The 21270-nt window shown below is 43.4% G+C and overlaps 1 protein-coding gene across 3 annotated transcripts in view; it reads left to right on the top strand.

Annotated features, from left to right (window-relative positions):
* Nucleotides 1-2817: 2817 nt before the first annotated feature.
* The window catches only part of LOC138577331 (zinc finger protein 665-like), a 193229-nt gene continuing 174776 nt past the window's right edge, over nt 2818-21270 (top strand). For 2 of the 3 annotated variants that reach the window (XM_069649618.1, XM_069649621.1), the window contains exon 1: nt 2836-2880. The gene's annotated coding sequence lies outside the window, so the exon portion shown is untranslated. Of the gene's footprint in view, nt 2881-21270 lie in introns of all 3 variants that reach the window. The other variant, XM_069649619.1, reaches the window with a different exon arrangement.

Raw genomic sequence — 21270 nt, 5'->3', positions numbered from 1 at the left:
CCCCTACAAGGAATACAACGACCGGGTATTTGGTTGCAGATCCTGAAGTCCTCCTGCTGCAAAATCTTCTTCAATGCTGAGGTACTGTGTTGGCTTGGGTTTGTACTTACCTTAAGTCTCATAGGATTTCTGAGTAGCTGTGGGGTGTTTTCTGTGATGGGGCACCTCTCATCCAGTGCACCGAGTCCCACTGCTAGAATCTCACTAGGGTGTCTTCTGTGAAGCCCCTAGACCCTCTTCTAACTCTAGAAGTAAACTACTCACCTGTTTGCCCATTCTTCCTAAGGAACTCTGACTTTTTCGACGTATCCATTCTAAGACTGTCCATTGGTCACTCTATCCTAGTGATCCCCCTTCTGCCACTGAGAACACTCATGCTCCAAGAATAAGGGAACGATTTAAGGGATTGGGCCTTTTGCCTATAAAAGAAAATGCATGTTTAAAAGTTACTTACTTGAAAAAGAGTTGGTAATTGTAACTCTAAAAGTTAACAGTTACAAAAGTTCTTACTTACCTTGGATGTGTGATGCACTATTCTTAACAATATGGTTAACATCTTTCTTTCCTTAGAAACCGTTTTACCATTCTAATAGAAAGTAGATGTGAACGTATATCACTCTCCTGTGATTAGGTAGTGCCTCTTCCCATAAGTATTGTGTTGGTTTGACAAGATTATTCCTGTTAGGATAATTGTATCAGTGTCCCCCCCAACGGGGTCTTGATTCCCCTGACTTGTTATTAGCCTGTCCAGAATAAGTCTGCATTAGGTTGTTGCCTACCTAGAATAACTTTGAGTCATTCAGTAAAGTGTAACATTGGGTTTTGCTTTCCCTGTACTGTTGTAGACAGACATAAGAAGAGTTTTTGGTTCTAACTGTCCCTTATGAGTCATACATAAGTTACTTGTATAGCTGGGAAAGATCTAACCTGGACTTCTTTGTGAGATTAAAAAAGTAAATGGGTTTACCTATCTTGAGCTAGCCGCGTGCCATCCAAAAATAAGTTACAGGAGTTACTGCTTAGCTTAATATGTGTTTCACTGATCTCAAAAGCACCAGTAATTGAATGTTACATCCTTACGTTTTACTCACCTAGTATAACTGTGGGCTATCACAAAAGTAGTTATAGGTTTTTACTGTGCCTGGAATAAGTGTTCAACTATTCACAAAAAGTATATTGTCCAGTTGACTGATTATGCAATTTGTACTGAGAGTCACTGTACAACTGGTAGGGTCTCCTGCCCTTGCATTACTGAATGCTAATTGTGAAAGTAACCATTGGTTTTTACTCCCCAAGAATAGGTGTGACCTATACCGAATGTGAATGAAAAGGTTTCGACTTCCCTAGAACTACTGTTAGGTGTTCCAAATAAGGTTTATACTTTGGTCTGTGTACCTTTAAGTATTGTTGTGTTTTGATCATTGTGATTACATATAATGTGTGATAATTTACCCCTAGATTTATCTGGGCCTTACTGTATTTAAATAAATCATTTATTTTTATATAGTGTTTCCGTGTTTCTTTGGACCATTTGTATTACAATTTCATTTGTACTTATTCTACAGCCCTCTGTCCCTCCTAAAATAAGCCTCGCTGCTCCGTCTACAGTACCTTGAACTCAGGTGGTACAGCCTTATACTAAGAGTGGAGTCTCCTACTGCCTCAGTTGAATGGTTTTACAAATGGACTTCAGAAAAACTGTCCTTACAGCTCCTCCAGCCAGTCCTGTTTTTCTCACTGCATTATCGGACTTGTAGGCCCATCCTTACAATGGGAAAACCATACTACAAGGTTCAGCACACAATTGAAAATAAAAATCACAACTGGCTCGAGGTGATACGCATGGAACTGGGAAACTTGGCATAGATGCGGGTGGCAACTCTCAGTGCTGGAAATAGAAAACATTTACTCTGTGAACCTGCTCCTCATAGGGGGAGTGGGGGGGCTATAGGGGTGTGTGGACACCTGGGTCTAGCAAATCTGCATAAAAGCAGAGCATTTTGGGAGCATAAGAACGCCCACAATTTTAATTGTGAAAAATTGCGATAGTGATTCTAATAAACCATTTTGCGCGAATAATGGAAGTTAAATTCTGCTCTTTTTTAATGGCCACAATACTCACCCTAACAAAAGAGTCAGTACTGCAGGACATATACCAATTTGGACAGCCTCTGAAGAGTAAGTGAGGCTTCAGCTGTTCTCCTGCCTCTCTTTTTTTTTTGAAGTATGGACTGCTCGTGCAGTCAGAGCTAGGATTGGGAACAGATATGGGAATTTCCTTGACTAGCAGGAGAGAGCAATGGTCCTTTCCCATATAGGCTTCGTTCCTTCACATTTCCTACGCTGGCATCTCAATGTCAAAGTCTAACAACATTGCACAGGTCAGATACACCATTGCACTTGTACGCTGGGCAAGTACGAACCATGCCTCCCCCGGCCCACCTTCAATACACAGGACAAACAATGCTCGCTGCAAAGAACAAAACAAACTCCACTCATACACGAATGAACTACCGCCTCTGAAGATTACAATACGCTCCTGCACACAAGACCTTGAATACTTCTGCACAGAACAAGTTACAAATATTCGTGCCCTCTACAAAGAATAAATGCCGAAATCCTGCCGTCTGCACATGCCGAATACAACCTTCCCACACTGCCACATCTGGTTTCTATCATGCCGCCCTAGCAATGATCAAGCCAGTTGATTCTAAAAAGCGATCGCGTTCAGATTGACATTATGACAGGGACTTCAGAGTTGTTAGAACACTGTGTAGTCGAAACTGACCGTGACGTACATCTCACGTGATGAGGTGACGGCAGTGGCACGTTGCTCGGGTCCCTTTCTCGGATGGGAGTAGAGATTCCAGGTCTGCACAGGTGGGGCACTTTAACCGTAATTGGCATGTTTTCAAATGTTTGTGTTGTGTTAGTCTCTGGGGGTTTGTAGGGCGGGGTGGTTTCTTTCTGCGAAATAATGTGCTCTGTCTGCAGAACTGCTTTACGTAGACTCAACTATTGCTCTGTTGTACAACTATGGTGTCGGATGAGGTGGGGCCATTTCTTGTTTAAAATAATCCATAGTACTTTAGTCTTATTCCTTGAGTTAAAGTGATTCGAGATCACACGTCCCAGAATTATGCACAGCAACAACGACTTTAAAGATGTTTACTGTGCATGCTTATGTTCCTGGGTACAAAGAGCGTTTCTGGCCATAGTATAATTGCACATGCTCGGTCGGTACATGTCCATATTTAGTTATTGCCATCAACCAATCATTTAAAATGTGTATTATGTATGTTACAATAAAACATGACTTTTCCTACCTGTTCATAAAATGCATACAAAAAGTACAAGCATAATTTTAAATACAACTAGTATAAAAAAAATGCTAAGCAATATTGAACTATTTTCCAATTCATATACTACTTAGACATTTAATTCTAAATTTAGATAGAGCTGCTGAGTATGCAACTTAATAGTAATCGAAACAGCTGGATAATAAAATAAATTGGCATTCCTATCCATTATATCTTGCAATATTCAATAATTTCCTCAAGGCTATAATTATCGGGATAGTGTTTGCCTGCCACACTGAACCAGTCTGGCTTCAGAGCTGCCAGAAGCACAGAAATTGCTCTCCTGAACATCCGTGAAGATCTGCTCTCCAACCTCGATTCCAACACCCCCTGTGCCCTCATGTTACTTGATCTCACTTCTGGTCAACCATGCCATCCTGCTCAACCATCTCCGTGATAACCTGGGTATCACTGATCAGGCCCTGGCTTGGCTGAACTCCTTCCTCTCCTATCAACCCTCCCAGGTCCAACTTGCGTCCTTCCTCTCCTCTATCTCTGCCTCTACCCGTGGTGTTCCCCAGTGGTCTAACCTCTCTCTCTCTCTGGCTGTTCAACCAATACCTGTCACTTCTTGCCCTCCGCATTGCTGCTCTCTGCCCCAACTTTCAGTGCTATGCGGATGACACCCAACTCATTTTCAGGCTCCCTTCTGCCACTTCTTCTCCCTCTATCATCTCTGACTGTCTGCTATCCATGAGTGGTGCACTGTCAATGATCTCTGCCCTAATGCCAGTGAGATCGAGATTCTCCTCATCGGCACTCCTGCTCCCTCCTTTCCTGTCACTCTCTGGCCGGCCTCTCTTGACCTTCTCTCTGTTCCCACCTGTGAGGTTAAAAACGTCAGGGTCATCTTCGACTCCACACTCTCCTTCTCTCCTCAGATCTCTGACGTCTCTAAGAAGTCACACTACCAGCTGCACCTCCTCTGAGGTATTCTTCCTTTCCTCCCCTTCCCCCAGAAGCTCACTGTCTCCAGAGCTCTGGTTCTCTCTAGGCTGGACTACTCCAACAGCCTCTTTCTAAATCTACCTGCTTCTATTCTCCGCCCTCTGCAACTCATCCAGAACAGGATTGCGAGACTTATCCTTGGCCACAAACCCTGGGATCGTATCTCTCCAGGACTGAAATCTTTACACTGGCACCCAGTGGCTGCGAGGATTAAGTTCAAAAGCCTCTGCATTGTACACAAGGCCTTCTGGGGCCTGTTGCCTCAATACCTTCAACTCTCTCTTCCTAAATTTCTTCTTTATCAAGCTCTTTGCTCATCCGCCTCAAACTCCCTGAAGGGTAGACGCTTCTCCAAGAAACAAGTTGGTGGTAGATCTCTTTCTTCAGCTGGGGCCTCCCTGAAACTTGAGGAGAACCATCTCTGGTTCTGGAAGCACCTCATAACCTTCCTCTTTGCTTCGACTTTCTCTCCTCCTCTCCCCTGCTGGTTGAATCTGAAACTGCACTGGTCACCTGGCTACCCTCTGATCTCGGGCCCAGGTCCCCTCCCCCGCCAGTTGCACACCTACACTGTCTCGTAGCCTCCCCGCACTTAGGGACTGTTTTTATGTATCCCTACACCCCTCTATCAGCACTTGACACCTGATGTCTGCACCTACCCATGCACTTGCCACCAGTTGGCCGTACGTTTACTTAATGCTTTATTATTCTATTTATTTTGACTGTCATTCCCATGTACTGCACTGCTCCCTCCCCTTTTCCCCCCGCACTTGCGCGATCTCAATGTCACCTGGCCTAGTTAGATCGTTGTCTCTATCTTCCCCTTGTTCCCCCTCTCTTGCCTCGTCGCGCCTTGAAACACTTGTGTATAGGCACATTGTAAATGTCATATCATATCATACACCAACCTCAAAATATTATTTTCAAAGAATCTTAGTTATTTTTCATCTTACTCAGCAGTTCCCGCCTTTCGATCTTTAACCGAGTACATTGCGTGAGAATGAGAGGATCATTACAAAGACAACACACTCTTTTATCACTCAGTAATTTAATACGAGGGGCAAGTACAGCTAATGAAGGAAGTTGGTTCAATCTGTAGTAATGTATCCTGCATGTTTTAGGGGTCTGACACAGAGCTTCTTGTTCTCCATGGAACGTGGTGGGATCTGTGTCTTCATTATCCACTATTCCTACTGTGTTACGGATCCTAAGCATGTGGCAGACCATGGAAAATAAAGCAGGATTATAACCTACCTTAACAAGCACAAACTGCTATTTCACTGGTGATGAGCTTGACAGTTGCAGTAGAGAATCCTGAAGCAAGCACTCCTGAGGGGGGTGCAGCAGATCACAAACAATGCCCCCGCAAGTTTTCCCCACACCCAGAAGGCTAAAAGGTACAGTTCTGTCAGCCCAAATTGCTACATTCAGCAAATGGAGAGTGCAGAGCCCCAGCAACATGCCCAACAAGAGAAATGGTCCGGACCAATACCTGCATGCGAAAAAACTCCTTTTGCAGTGGGGAGCGAGAGTCATTGTTGAGCCAGCCCAACGAGGTTGGCTATATCCGGGCATTTTGGAAGTAGTGCGGATCCAGTGGCATAGACCCTGGCTCCTTTCCCGGTCCATCGTGTGCCCTCCCAGTGTAAGGGATGGCAAGAGATCCGCCATTCATGGCATCCTCACCTTCCTCCTGGGAGCAGGGTGGCCCAAGCGAGAGCGAGCAGTGAGTCGGGGATGCACGTTCCAGAGGTAACAGTCAGCACAGAGCTCCAGGGCCTTCCCACAGTATCGAGGGCGGGACAACCCACCGGCGCAGTTTCCTGGACTAATGGTGACGTCACAGTAGCAAACACTGCTGTTTACAGGTCACATGGATGGCCTTTGTTGCGTCTGCAGATCTTGTCCGGCGCACAGTGTCCTGGAGGTGATGCCTTGAGGGAATCTTACGAACTACGTCGGGAGAGTCTGGTATCGCCCTGGTAGTTATTTTCAACAGAGCCGCATCCAGGAAGAAGATGTTTGCAGCACATTGGAATCGTTTCAAAAGCATCGAGAGAGCCGACCTGATAAGGTTGACACTGATAGTGTACAAAGCCAGGAGAGTCACGTTGTGTGCCCTGCAAGAAAGGTGTATCTCCCGAAGCTTCAGAAGATTTTGTGTGTTTTGAGACTACTTGATCTTAATTTGGTGAGTTTCGCGGATCTAGCAGAAATTCTGGTTAGGTTCAGAGTTAGCAGTAGGTGTGTATGGGCCTGTAATAATATGTCTGTAGTGTCTCAGTGTTGTGGTCCACGTGGTACAGGGTTAGGATATTTTTCCCAGGTGGTAGGGGTATGTTGTGTGTAAGGCCGTTTTTGTTTATTGTTTGCTGTGTTCGTTTTGTGGCCTTTACCCTTTTAGGATTCCTGGGTTTTCTCATGTTACGTGCTGGCATTTTTGTAATATACAGCTGTATGTGAGCAACATAGGGGGTGAATACATGTATGGGAGTGTGGGCGATGATCAATGTTCCCTCTAATTATCTTTCCCTATGTGCGGAAAGGATTTGCCTTCGTGCGCACATTATTTTCCATGTGTGCAACTGAATAACAATGTAAGCCACTTTGTGAGCATGCATAGTTAGTGAGATACCATCTCTGAACCGTTTGGAAGGAAATGCCACCGTCCCAACCATGGTAATTCTTTACAAATCCTTGTAAAAGGACCATCGTACAACTCTTTTTCCAAACATATAGGTAAACAAATCAAATATTTTATATGTGATTAGAAGGAGAGCTCATCAACCAGTCCAAGACTTCAAAATATGCCATAGTACCTACGAAAAGTACTCCAGCACAGAGAGAAAAATGTGTATGCACAAAAAAGTTTTGTATGCTCAGGATAAACAATAGGTTTAGTTGTGGCTATTCATTTGTCAACAGTGCTCAGAGACAATGCACAAAGCATTTAATGCCATTGGGAAAAAACTCATGTTTATTAAAAACAAGTATCGCTAATCACTGATGTGGTTGTCAAAAAATTTAGACATGCAATTATTCCATTTGCAAAAATTGCAACTGAAAGGAATTTATCAGAAAATATGCCAATAGGAGTTCATGTGCCACTTTAATGGAGTAATTCAAAGGCCTGGAGAAAATGCCTCTCATAATGTATGTAAGGATGATAATTGCATCAGAATAACTGCACCACAGAATATGATGATCTGAATTCCTGGGCCTCTGCTTACTATCCACATTATGTTGTTCTGTGAGTTGTGACATTTGCTCAAAACCAGCCTTACAGCTAGGAGGCATATACTATTTTACTAAAAACAGGGCAATGTACCCAATAAAAACGTGAAACCATGAACATATAGGAATCTGCCCCCTGCTTCTACCCATAAAGTTCCACTGATCTCTTTTCGAATCAGTGACCAGCAGAGAAGTGTAATTGGTAGGAACTCACTGCCTTATCACAAGAGGAATTTGAAGGGGAAAGAACATATTTTAATAAGCATGAAATATCCCTACTGGCAAAGCCAATTACTCTCTTACTCCCTGAAAAATCTTTTGATTCCAAGTATGGAGTAAAATTGTATCGGAGGCCTGATTGTAACCCTGACATAGCAAGTGAAATTAAAGGGCACATAGTACAGTCTATAGTTTTGCCAACGCTTGATCACCACAGCCTAGATAAAAATCAACAGGGTTTCTTCTGGTTTCCCATTGAAGGAAATCACATATATTTGCCCTTTAAGTGAATAGCAGCAATGCTCACAGTTTCAACATATTGAGTACCTTCTTCTTTAAATAGGGACCCCTCTTCTGAAAGTCACTGTTATCAGTTGAAATAGATATATTGGGATGCTAGCAGCAATAAATGCAAACCCATGAATATATTGAAAAGTCATCAGAAGCTGAGCTTAGAAAGAACTAGAAGGTGCTGTTTCCTAAGCTATTACTATAGTTTCCTATCCTTTAGCAAACAAACATTTCCTTCACTATACGGTTCTGTACTGCCAAAACATCTGATTTGTTTTTTGAAAGTTGCTGATTTGTTCTTCACGCCAAAGGATTGTTCTCCTGTTCCCTTCCACCCGTCCCCCTCCCGGGCTCCTGTGCTAGCCTCCAATATTAGTTGACAGGGTTCTGTAAAAAGTGAGGGATTGTAGAAGTAAAACTCTAACTGGGATATTTACATACCCGCAATACTTTGCAAGCAAATCCAATTAAAAGCCTCATGGTGATATTATGTGCAGTTTAAGAAAATGTCATAAATCTGCATGTGCACAATTACTCTGAAGTGCATACAAGATTGTTTGCAACATACCCCACCTTTTAATTGTTGAGTAGGTTTCGACAAGTCCTCAGTGAAACCTGTTTTTAATAGGAGCGAGTTAACATATCATTTGTTAAGGTATATCCCCCATGGAAGTCTGAACATTTTGAAAGGTTGCAAATTGAGTGAAAATCATTCTAGCTATCTGAATATTGTTGCCCTCATTTTATATATGAATAATGCGTGGCAGGGCCCATACCAATTATCCCTTACAGGCCAAGTAAATGATATTGCAATGTTGCTCTCCACTCATAGGGTAATGTTAGCAATGCTAAAGTATGAGACGCTGAGCATGATATTTGCCTACTCAAAATCCTTAGAGGGCAAATTAATATTTGAGTTTTGAAATGCGTTAACTTGCAAGGGGGCTCTTCAAAGTGCTTGCGTGACATGTTATAACATAAACCAAGACTTGTATCGAAGTCTGATAACCTTTTGCTGTGCTAAGGTAAGCAAAGTCATGGGTGTCTGGCAAAATCGCAATGTGGCCTGGGGTGAAGTTCGATTCATACGGTATACATGTGATAGAGTCAAGAATAGGATCCAGGGTGGGGAGGGAAGATCATTTAGTTAATGTGTGAGTGCTTGCATATATTAGTTATATCTTCTGTTCATGGAGCCACTTTTTCATATTCATTTTTAACCTCGTGTGGGTGTATTCTATTTTTAGAGTTTTTAGGTTTTTAAGGTCAAGCTTGCATTTTAGGGCAATGTCGATAGGTTACACCAGAATATCAAGAATAGTTAGTATAATTTAACTTCATTTTGAGATAAAGCAAATATTAGGCACCTGCTGTGGCTTGTGCCTTATTAAAGGATAGTTCCGGGACTTTTTTTTTATTGTCCCTACGGGTCGGCCATGTGTTTGTAAGCATAAATCGGTAGATCGTAGGAAACTTTCCTATGGACCTTACCCGACTTTTCGCCCATTATCGCACTCGAAATCAGCCTCCATTTTGTGATAATCCTATCATTCCGCCGCATCGACCTGGCTCACCTGCCTTTGCGGCACTAAATCAAATCCCCCGCCCCTGAAACAGACTTTATCAAAACATTCATATTCCCCGCCTCTATCCGTGACGTGACTGTGCTGCGTAGGCAAACGCGCCCAGGCGTCTTCTACGCGACTCCACACAGACCCCGGAAATCAACACAGATCAGCTCACAATACAGCGCACCACAATTCGGAATATGAAACTGTACTTTGAAATCAAACCGCAAGATTGTAAATGTGGTAAAGTACATTTATTTGACATCAAATGTTTAGAGAATATTCAGCGATTTGCATTTTTATTTGCTCATGTTCCAAAAAGTTCGTATTGAGGAACGCGATGGTCCTTTGCTGTACACAGGGTCTTAGAGCATCTCACAATACAGCACCACAATTCGGAATGTGAAACCGTGGTTTAAAAGCAAACGGCAAGATTGTACATTTGGCAAAGTACGTTTATTGGACATCAAATGTTTAGAGAATATTCAGCGATTTGCATTTTTATTTGCTCATGTTCCAAAAAGTTCGTATTGAGGAACGCGATGGTCCTTTGCTGTACACAGGGTCTTAGAGCATCTCACAATACAGCACCACAATTCGGAATGTGAAACCGTGGTTTAAAAGCAAACGGCAAGATTGTACATTTGGCAAAGTACGTTTATTGGACATCAAATGTTTAGAGAATATTCAGCGATTTGCATTTTTCTTTGCTCTCGATCCAAATTAGTTCGTCTTGAGGGAAGCGATGTTCGTGTGCAGTACACAGGGTGTTGGTTTACGATAAAAATAAGCTCTTCTGTCGCACTGATAATCGCATGGCTGTTCCAACAACGAGGCACTAGGCCACCACAACGGTAGGTATGTTGCATCTAACCGTTAGTACCGCGTAAGGGCATACTTGTACTTGGCGATCGTCCCATAAAATGGTCAGGGTGGTAACGTTGTTCACGCGGAGAAGCAACTGGCGGCTGTAGAAGCCGTCCGCCGGTGTCTGGTACTCGTGACACAGACAGTAGTGAATGATGTACCTAAAAACATAAAAAATGAAATTAGTCTCACCATCAGATCCTTATTAAAATTATTCATTTCATAGCGAGGACAGCGCTACTGGGTGTACACAAGTGTTTAAAGGCGTGGCGAGGCATGGAGGGGGGGAGTGGAGTACAAGGTAAGTAGCATAAAATAATAAATAAATAGGGCCAGCTGGTGGCAAGTGCAAGGTAAGTGCAGAACAAGTGCTGGGAAGGGGGGGCTGTAGGATACTGAGACAGTCCCCCAGTGCAGGGGTTGACAGGGAGGCAGTGCAGGTGGAGAGTGGAAGGGCCCAGGACCGAGGTCGCAGACAGTGGACCAGTTGTAGCAGGGGAGAGGGAGAGAGAAAGCAGAAGCAAAGAGGAAGGTTTTGAGGTGCTTCAGTAAAAGAAGATGGTTCTCCTCCAGATAGTGCGCGGTAGAAAACACTATGCCACATAGAACGAACAAGTACAACTGAACCCGTCTTTAAAGCCACTGTATAGTAATGAAATTGCGGTATAAACTCATCAAAAGTTACTTACATTATATTTGCATTTTCCATTGTGTCTCTGTGTAGGGCAGACCCGAAACACCACTCCTTCTTTGCCGACGTTACTTCTTCTAATGAACGTGGCTCATCGTTTCGTTTCTGAAATTTTATTCATTATCTTTTCTTAGTCTTTCAGGATGGTCCCGGCCTGTCAAGGTCAAATCACAATAGAACCTTATATTGGGTCGTGGGCCTTTCCGCCACCCGAGCAAAACATCAAAGCAGCTGACCTTCACTTTGAGCGAGCACACATTTCTAGTTAGCTCCAGTTAGTGTAAGGGCATCTTGTCTGCGTGCCTTTTTTTTTATTGTCCCTATGGGTCGGCCATGTGTTTGTAATACGGAAACATTCTATAATTTTTGTAAAAATGATTTATATTACTGTTTGGTTTAATTGCAATGGGCCTGCAACATGAGGAGACTCGAGAGAACAGACAATCGAATTACAATCATTTAAACCGTGATGTGTATTTCTCAATGAGCTCTGCTTTAGGTGGACATGGAACAGAGGCAATGTTGGGTGGCAATGCAGTTGTCCCCTGCATAGGTTCGTTCACCACTCCATGTATGTGCCTATCGAGGACATCTACGATAAGTCTCTCAATAAACTCATATTGCATATCCTCAAACACTGGTTTGATCACCCATTGTTTACTTCTTTTAGTGAAGGCCTTATTGTAGCGAAGCGTCCCTAAAGTTCCGGTCGTCCTACTTTGTTGACGGCCAACATTATGGTTATGTGCCAAGACCGCTAGAAGAGTCCGATTTATCATGCCTTCCATGCCAAAATGCAATCTTTTGGGCCTGTACTTTAGGCACATATTGTGGAACACCTCCAAATCTCCTGTGTGGCAGAATTCCGTGAGTCCCCTCAAATCTCTTGTTATAGTTTTATCAAATACAATCTTTTCAATGGCCTTGTGAGTGGGTGATGAAGGAATCAACCACTTCTTCTTCCGTGCCTCCTCTGTGGACAAATGGCCATGTTCACATTTGTGGAAATGCTCATTTGTCGACCATTGATGTACGTTGCTACAGTGCAACATTACTGACCGCCATTTTTCCAGTAGAATTTCCAACGACCCTTCACATGTTTTTGAGCTCCACCAAAGATGGTTGCTGATTGACTTGGACCACTGTGAAATACCTTGCATATCTTTTTTTTTTCCTGCAGCCGACAATTTTTTATTGATTGTTTTTGCAAGATGCCATACGTCAAATTGGTGATTTATATTTTTGTACTGTTCTCTCATTGTCTTGGCAATTGAAACGTGTCTGTCCGTGGCTATCAGGTCGATCACCATTCCCCGCGATTGTAGTTCTTGCAATGATGCTACAAAGCCAACTTTCTCCATGGCCACTGAGGATGTACTTTGTGACACCTGCACGACCACCGAACTCACAATTTTCTTACTTTCCATGTCCTGAAAGTGGTAGGTGCAGTACTTGGCTGAAAATCCTGGACTGTCGCATTGTCCATCACCGGCTAGCCTGAAGCGTTTGCCCGCGAATGTACTTTCCATTGACATTTTTTCCATTCTCCAAGCTTCGCTGATGGCTGGAAATAGATAATCGGTTTGGTATTTGTAGAACTGACTTTTCGCAATGAAATGGATTCCCACAAACTGAAAGAAATACTGTAACTTTTTAAAACTTGAACCACTAAAAAGTGCGGCCGCTGCACAAAGTAGATTGCCTGCTGGCAGTTGCCCCAGCATGGGTTGTGCAGACCATGCGAACGGATGATATTGTGTACAGGTGGCATGTATTTTAAGGTTAGTGCCTCGAATTGCACGAGTCACATTAATCAATGGCTCCCCACATACTTCCCCACCAACCCAATGCCCACATTTCATCATCATAATAATATCCATCAAACAGCTATCGAATACAATGAATTTGGCCTCTTTCCTTATACTGTCACTCTGCATCCCAGCTGGTTCGGCCTGTAACGTTGAGGACATGTCACTCGCATGAAAGGTACAATCTCTGATATCGTCTTCCACTATGCTGAGTGATATTGATGGTGTTTCATTGTCGTCCACTTCATTCTCTTCCATTGCAACATCTGTTCCTTGTCCGGAGATGGGAGAAAAAAACAATGTCTTCAACTTTCGCGTGCTCTTATTTTTTGCGGGTGTGGATTCTGTGAATTGATCTACGACTGCATCCAAACTACCAGGAGGACATTCACTATCAATGGCTGGTGGTGGTATAGCTCCGTTGTCAATCACTTCATATTCTTCCCATTGGCACGATGCATCTCCAGTCTCAAGTCCCTGCCAAAAGGTTTGACAAGCAACATCTCTCGTTCGCTTCACTGTCTGTGTAGATCTAGTTCTTACACCCACTCGCAACTAGAGGACAGATTAGAAAAGGGATGTTCAGTTTAAACACAACTTACAGTATTGAACTATTGACAGTGAAAGACAACATAATATAGTGAACAGGACACTAACCTTCTTTTGCTTTCTTTTCTTTGAAACTTTCTTTCCTCGAACTTCAACATCTGGACGCTGTTGCTCCGACTCGTGTGTGCATGTCTCCACTTCCTCTCGCGCTGCAACGACTATACTTTCATGATAAGCACATCCATCACTCACTGAGGCTCCATCGACTCGCTGAAACATAGAACTTTCATTAGTATGTATAATAATATTGAAAACACAAAATGTACTTGGGGACCAATACCCATACGTACATCTCAATAGCAAAACACGAATGAACGCATTGTGTAGAACATTCAAACGACAATAGTTCACGCATTGTTGATCTAGTTAGATTGAACTGTCAAGATCCATACCTCGGGCTCCGCATAGACTTCCATTGATGATATTATTGAAGATGACGCTTCAGCAACTCCCTGAAACACAGTAATTGCATTAGTATGGTTTTCTATTTTGTTTAAAAGAACATAAACTTTCTGCAGGCGTCAACGGCTCATCTAAATAGACCTGCACAAATGATCAGTTGTCTAAAATAAATAATGGATATCCAAATATGATTCGATTTGCTCCATCGTTGGAAGTGTCACCACCCAGAGATCTGCATCAACTACTAGGGGTGATGTTCTTGTTGAAGAAGCTCCGTCAGCTCCCTGAAACATAGTACTTGCGTTAATAAAGAAGGAAGTATAGCGGATGTAATCACGTCATTTGATCTCGCATGATTGATCTGTCAGTATCCATACCTCGAAATGCATAAGAACATCAAGGGACGCTGTAACTGCGGTGCACACTTCTGCAAGCTGTTGCGCCGACCCGTAACTGCATGCTCCCCCTTCCTCTTGGACTAATGCTCCATCGACTCCCTGAAACATAGGACTTTCATTAGTAATGAACACAATATTGAAAAAAGAAGACACATAGGAGGGCGACGACAGAAGGACATACCAATGGCTAAAAACGAAAGAAACATTGTGTGTAACAATCACGCTACAAGAATGCAAGATCTGATGATCTCCATCGATGGAACTGTCCGGAAACGTACCTCGAGCATCTGAGTGACATCTACGGTTGTCGTCAATGCGTTGGACTCCTCAGCATCTCCCTGAAAGACAGTACTTGCATTATTTTGGATAACAATAATTATAACTGAAAACAAAGACTAGAGGACGAGTACTGTGGTGTACCATTAGGTAAAATAATTACACGATCAATTAAAACTATTGATTTACATGCCTAAAACAAGTCAGTGTCAGAATAGCTAAGTAAGATTACCCGATAGGCGCTTGAAGTGGCTGATGACTGCAATAACGACACGGATGGAGAATCTTCAGCCTTCATATTGAGTGGATACATAAATGGGGAAATTATTGTTAGCTAATGCTACACACTACCGCAATGCCGAGAGATAAATACGTAAACTTGACTCACCAGTGGAGGGATGTGGACGAATAGAGTGGGAATAGCGGTTGAGAGCAATTTTCGCCTCGCTCGCGGTGTTTTCGTCCTTATTAGCAATGATGTGGAGTACATGTCTGGGCTAAAGTGCCTGCTGCAGATGCGGTATCGATCACCCCTCTTGTCCGCAAAGACTTCTAGGACTCTACTTTCTATCTCAGAGGCTGGATATCCGCAATATCGGACCCATTCTCTTATCTGATCTATTGTCTTAGGGAAAACATGCATTATAGTACCTTCAGATTTGTTATGGGTCTTCGAAGGGCAACCGCCAATGGAACAGGCAGGCATTATGGAAAGTTCTGAAAAGTAAAGATCAACAATTCTCTATGAATACCAATGTGTTAAAACATTAAATGACACATAAAAGGTTCAATGCAAGGTCCGTTTTGGTTCTTGGAACTATACATGTTATTCACATGCGGATAAGTATTTCAATAACTTTCAAAAAATAGAAAAAGTAATTTGACTAAACTCAGAACATGTGACTAGTTCCTTGCATGTACTGTCGTGAACGAAAAGAAAACATGGATGCAATTTGATGACTACTAGCAAATAGATATAAATTAAAAAATTGGACGCAAAATGATTATGGTACATGGACTTACCTTGACGAACAAACAGTTAGATGCAGGGATCAGAGTAGTTTCTTGTCGTAGAACAGGGAGCAGTTCACAGGTTGCAAACTGACGAGTTTGCTCAAAGTGGTCACGGAAGTTCACAGAGACGAAGAGCAGATAACCAGCACCTTCACGGGTTGACTAGCAAAGCGCAAAGAAGTTCTCATTAGAAATATGAAGTGGGTTATAAAGAATTCGAAACAGGGGTGTGTTTGTGAATGAATGACGTGTATATGTCGTGGCATTATGCGGTCTGCAGGGGGCCGTCCAGCGTGAGGGGGGATGCTTGGCAGGAGACACGGGGTCTGGAGGTAGACATGGGAACAACAACCCATGCTCTATAGACCACTTTGAAGTGTACATGGTCTTTGGCACCTCTTGGCCTTTATCGCTCCCTGACAGCTCCACTTGCCAGCACAAGTACCCCAGTGCGAACTGCCTTTGATAGGGCGGGGGGGTGGATCGGGGCGGTGGTCGTGCAGACAAGACACAGGAAGACTCGTGAATGGAGACACACTTATGTGGATTGCAGGGGGCCGTCCAGCGTGAGGGGGGATGCTTGGCAGGAGACACGGGGTCTGGAGGTAGACATGGGAACAACAACCCATGCTCTATAGACCACTTTGAAGTGTACATGGTCTTTGGCACCTCTTGGCCTTTATCGCTCCCTGACAGCTCCACTTGCCAGCACAAGTACCCCGGTGCGAACTGCCTTTGATAGGGCGGGGGGTGGATCGGGGCGGTGGTCGTGCAGACAAGACACAGGAAGACTCGTGAATGGAGACACACTTATGTGGATTGCAGGGGGCCGTCCAGCGTGAGGGGGGATGCTTGGCAGGAGACACGGGGTCTGGAGGTAGACATGGGAACAACAACCCATGCTCTATAGACCACTTTGAAGTGTACATGGTCTTTGGCACCTCTTGGCCTTTATCGCTCCCTGACAGCTCCACTTGCCAGCACAAGTACCCCGGTGCGAACTGCCTTTGATAGGGCGGGGGGTGGATCGGGGCGGTGGTCGTGCAGACAAGACCCGTTTGCCGCAGGGCCTCACCAAGGAGAGGCCATCTAACTGAATGTAAGAGGATGGCTGCAGGATCTACTACATGGAATGCAGGGGGGTGAGTTTATAAATACCTCACCCTCCCAGGAGAATATACACTAGATTCATTTAAAAAATCAAAACAACCATTGTTAAAATATATGTTGGGCTTTATTTTAGATTTTAATTAAACATAAATAATAAACATTACACATTGTAAAGTTGAGGTTGCAGCACATCGAGGGAAAATCCGCGGTATTGTCCACTGTCACTGGGGAAATGTTGTCTAATGGCAAGTACCGCACAGGCAGGTATTACTCTCCGAACGCGGTGTCCGAGCCTCCCGTGAAGCCACCAAGTGAAGCAACGATAGGCCACCAGCCTGTACCACCTGTGAAAAAAAAAGATGCAAACTGTATTAAACTGACCAAACTTTCTTATCAATGTCGATTCAGGTAACACATGTCATTTTTCTTAGAAAAAAATTATATCTAGAAAATGCACTATATGGAACAAATTTACATGCGTTCGAATGATATGTAAATGTAATTTTATATGTGGGAGACGACCATGAAATAGTGGTGGCATCACTGACATCACAAACAGAGTATACTTACTCGTTACTCGGATTACGCGGACGAACAGTGCCGCGAAGTTCGTGCATAAGCACCATCATCATCCTCAACACGGTCCGTGAGAGGCAGGCTTCCCTGAACTCTGGCAGCTCGGTGATGCATTGCGGACTTTGCTCGCCTTCCTGCAGACTTTGCTCGCTTTCCGAAATGTAGGCCAAGCACCCGGAATTTTCACGGCAGCAGCAGTTCTCCTCCTCAGTTGGCATTAGCTCGCACCGATTGCACGTGCACCAGGTGGAGACGCCGTCCATGCGACATGGTCCAGGCTCTTCATCCGTTGACTGGTCCTCCCAACTGCCGTCCGAATCCCCATCGTTTTCGCGTGCTTGACTTTCCAGTAGTTCTTCCTCGGTGTACTCGGGCTCGTACATATACGGCATTATTGTGGCCATTGTGCGGTAAAGATAGTAAAATAATTTACAGAGATGGTACAGGTGTTCACACGGGCTACAAGCGGCGAAGGTAGCTGACCAGAGCACTGAAACGAGTCACAGAATACTCAAAGTAACACAGAGAGAGGAATGGAATCGAAAATCTGCTGCTGTGTGTTGTGAAACGGTCTGTTTATACTTATTGGGGAAAGAGGCGTCCTGCCATTTCCATGGCAACACGTCAATAGCTGAGGCGCAGCGATTGTTGACACGAGACGTGCTTGAAATGGGCAGTACGCGTCTGCTGATGTCAGGCTCAGGGGCGGGGGATTTGATTTAGTGCCGCAAAGGCAGGTGAGCCAGGTCGATGCGGCGGAATGATAGGATTATCACAAAATGGAGGCTGATTTCGAGTGCGATAATGGGCGAAAAGTCGGGTAAGGTCCATAGGAAAGTTTCCTACGATCTACCGATTTATGCTTACAAACACATGGCCGACCCGTAGGGACAATAAAAAAAAAGTCCCGGAACTATCCTTTAAATCTTATTTTAATAGGTGGGAATTGTCTGTGTGCGCTGCTAAAATTCTTCTGAGCGGCATCCAGAAGGAAGCTGGGCAAGCGCACATGCGCACAGCTTAGAGGGAACATTGGCGATGATTATCATTGTCTCAGTATCAGTTTCATAAGATACAGGGGAACATTTTCTTGCGCTATGGTGGATATTTTTGGTAAATTTGGGTATAGGATACAAATGTATTATATGAGCTATGTAGTCATGTAATTTTGTTCTATGCAGTATAATTTTGAACTTGTTTATAGACATTGTTGATAGACATTCTGTACAATCTGTTGTCGTACATATACAAGTTTGTTTCAATGTATATTTGTTGTGTGCGAGTGATGCGTGGAGTTTATGATTGTATATTTATATAGCGCTTATACACAATGTGTTTCAAAGCGCTTCAAGGCAAGGGAGGGAACAAGGGAAAATACAATGACATTCTTACAGGCCATCCAGTAAGGATGTAAAATTAACTATTGTACTCGGCCTGACAACATTTCAGATAGTGCAAGAGCTAAGACATAGATAAGGAAGGGAGGAGGAGAGTGGGAAGGAAATGGAAAGACAGGCGACTACCGTACTAGGCCTGACGATATAGGGCCGGCGAAAAACAAAAGGTGAGGGAGAGGGGTGTAGAAACGGACGGGAGGAACAAAACAAGTGACTATCGTACTAGGCCTGATGACATTTCAGATAGTGCTGGAGGGGTGTAGGGGGTTGAAGGTAGCAACTTTTGATAAGCGGGTGACTGCATACTTATTTGCATACTTATTTGCGGTATTAATGTAGGAATTGCATTGTCCGCATGTGGTGCGGGCGTGTGGTCGCAAAGCATGTGCATTATGAGTTTCTGTAATGTAATGGAATGAGGGAGTTGTATTTTCAATGCCATTTTTGGTGTGTGTGTCTTGGTGTAGGAGGTTTCAGGTGGTTGTTTGACAGGATGTTTGTTGTGCGATGTAGCTGCTCGCAGGTGAGCCGTCTAAAGTGTTGTCTAATATGTCTGTATAGAACTAGTCTGGTATGTGTGTTGATCCCCATTTGGGTGGAAAGTTGTTGCGTTTCCCTAGTTCTAGTAGCAGATCAGCCATGTATACATTAAACAGCAAGAGGGCCAGTACACACCCTGGCTTTAGACCTCTACCAGTATTCATCCACTTGGGGAATCCACCTGCACCGTCCAGTTGCATGCAAACTTTAGTATCAGTATGTAGTTGGCATAACATATTGAAGAGCCATGTTGACCTGCTGACCTCGCTTTTACCACAATACCTTTCTGACTCCATCTTGTCTCTCCACCTACTTCAGCTCTCTTCTCGCATCTCACTCAAAACATAACCTCATGTACTATTTCTAAACACAGGGCGTATAAACCACTGCCCTATCTATCTGCAACCGCAACATTAGCACATTTGTTGCTCATTCTGTGTTTCTATATGATGTATCTATTAGGTCTCAAAACCAACTACAAATGCCTTCTGCCACACAAAACTCAACCTGCTCACACTGTGGCACTTACTAAGAGTAAACGTTTTTGCCTGGCTGGGGTGCTACATGTGCATCACAACAGTAGAGCAACTGCTTCTAAAGCCAATCTGTGTAATATGAAGAATACAATGGTTTTCTACCCATGAATTCAACGTGTTCAAAAGTATTTTCCAGAACATCCTCCCTGCAACATCTAACATCGCAAGTAAGCCATAGTTTGCGTGGTCCTCTCTCGATCCTGTTTTGAATGTAGGAATTAGAAGTGAACGTTTCTATGATAACAGGATTATATTCATCTCCACAACATGGTTGAAATAGTTGTGTAAAAAAAAAACTACCCACAAAACAGGATTCTCTTTAACAATCAAATTCGTCAGTCCATCAGGTCCAGGTGCGCCAGAACACTTGAGACCTAAAACGAGCTACCACATAATCACTCAGGTCGAAATTCACTTTAATATAACACCATTCGGGGTCATGGGGCGAGGTATTGGTTTCTAGAATATACTTTTCCCACCTGTCTGCAGTAACGTTATTGATTGGGGCCGTGTTGATTCTATACATGGTGCCATTCATCAGGGCCCAATTTCTTTTCATGTGTTTAGAAGCCAACATTTTCAGCATTGGCTGCCACTTTTTTGTTCTATGAGAAGACTTATGTTGTCTTAGCCAATTTCGGTATTCTTAAACACCTTTATATATCTTTGTTTTGTCAATCCAGGACAGAGTTTTATGTTTAAGAGTGGCACGCACAGCTCTTTCGTAGTTTCTTTTTCTTCCTGCTATACTATTTTCATATGTCTCCATTCCACTGGAAAGCATCTTTCTCTTCCCAGAAGGTCCCCAGCTATTTAAAATGAACTCTACTTGGGCATCAAGGTCTTATGTGGGACCTAGGGTCCTTTCATGATTGTTTAACAGGATTTTTCCAATTTTCTGATTTAGGGCCGATACGCCACGATTTACCATGGTTGTGTGTAAAATACCTTACATACATATTTCTGTCCGTTAGTAATTTAACGGGTGTCTTGACTACAGCGTGATCGCTATATTTCGTAGGAGAAATGCCCATGTCAATGATTTGTTCCCAATTAGAAATACATAGTCAACTATTGCCTTTTTCATACCCATTTTCCATGTAGGCAGGTAAGAGTTATTACCGGTGGTACATGATTAATCATGATCATGCCATAGGATACCACAGATTGCATCAAAAGGTATCCTTGTTCGTCTTCGTCACTATCAGAGAGCTCTGCCTCCTTTACACCTTTAATTTCTGGGATATAATACTCTTGATCATATTTGGGTCCGCATTGGGCATTATAGTCCTCACCTATTATTATGAGCAATGTCTTACTATTGCACTCAAGTGTTAGCAGTAGGTTCTCTATCCCTGTCAATATTTTTTCTAAATGCGTGCCTAAGTGGGGTTGTATACCTTTATGATCAACAAGTTCTCAGTTTC

This window comes from Ambystoma mexicanum, chromosome 1p, assembly GCF_040938575.1.
Source record: "Ambystoma mexicanum isolate Mex_15411 chromosome 1p, UKY_AmexF1_1, whole genome shotgun sequence".
NCBI lineage: Eukaryota > Metazoa > Chordata > Amphibia > Caudata > Ambystomatidae > Ambystoma > Ambystoma mexicanum.
The sequence above is the reverse complement of the archived record's forward strand: the minus strand, read 5'-3'. Positions and strand labels throughout refer to the sequence as shown.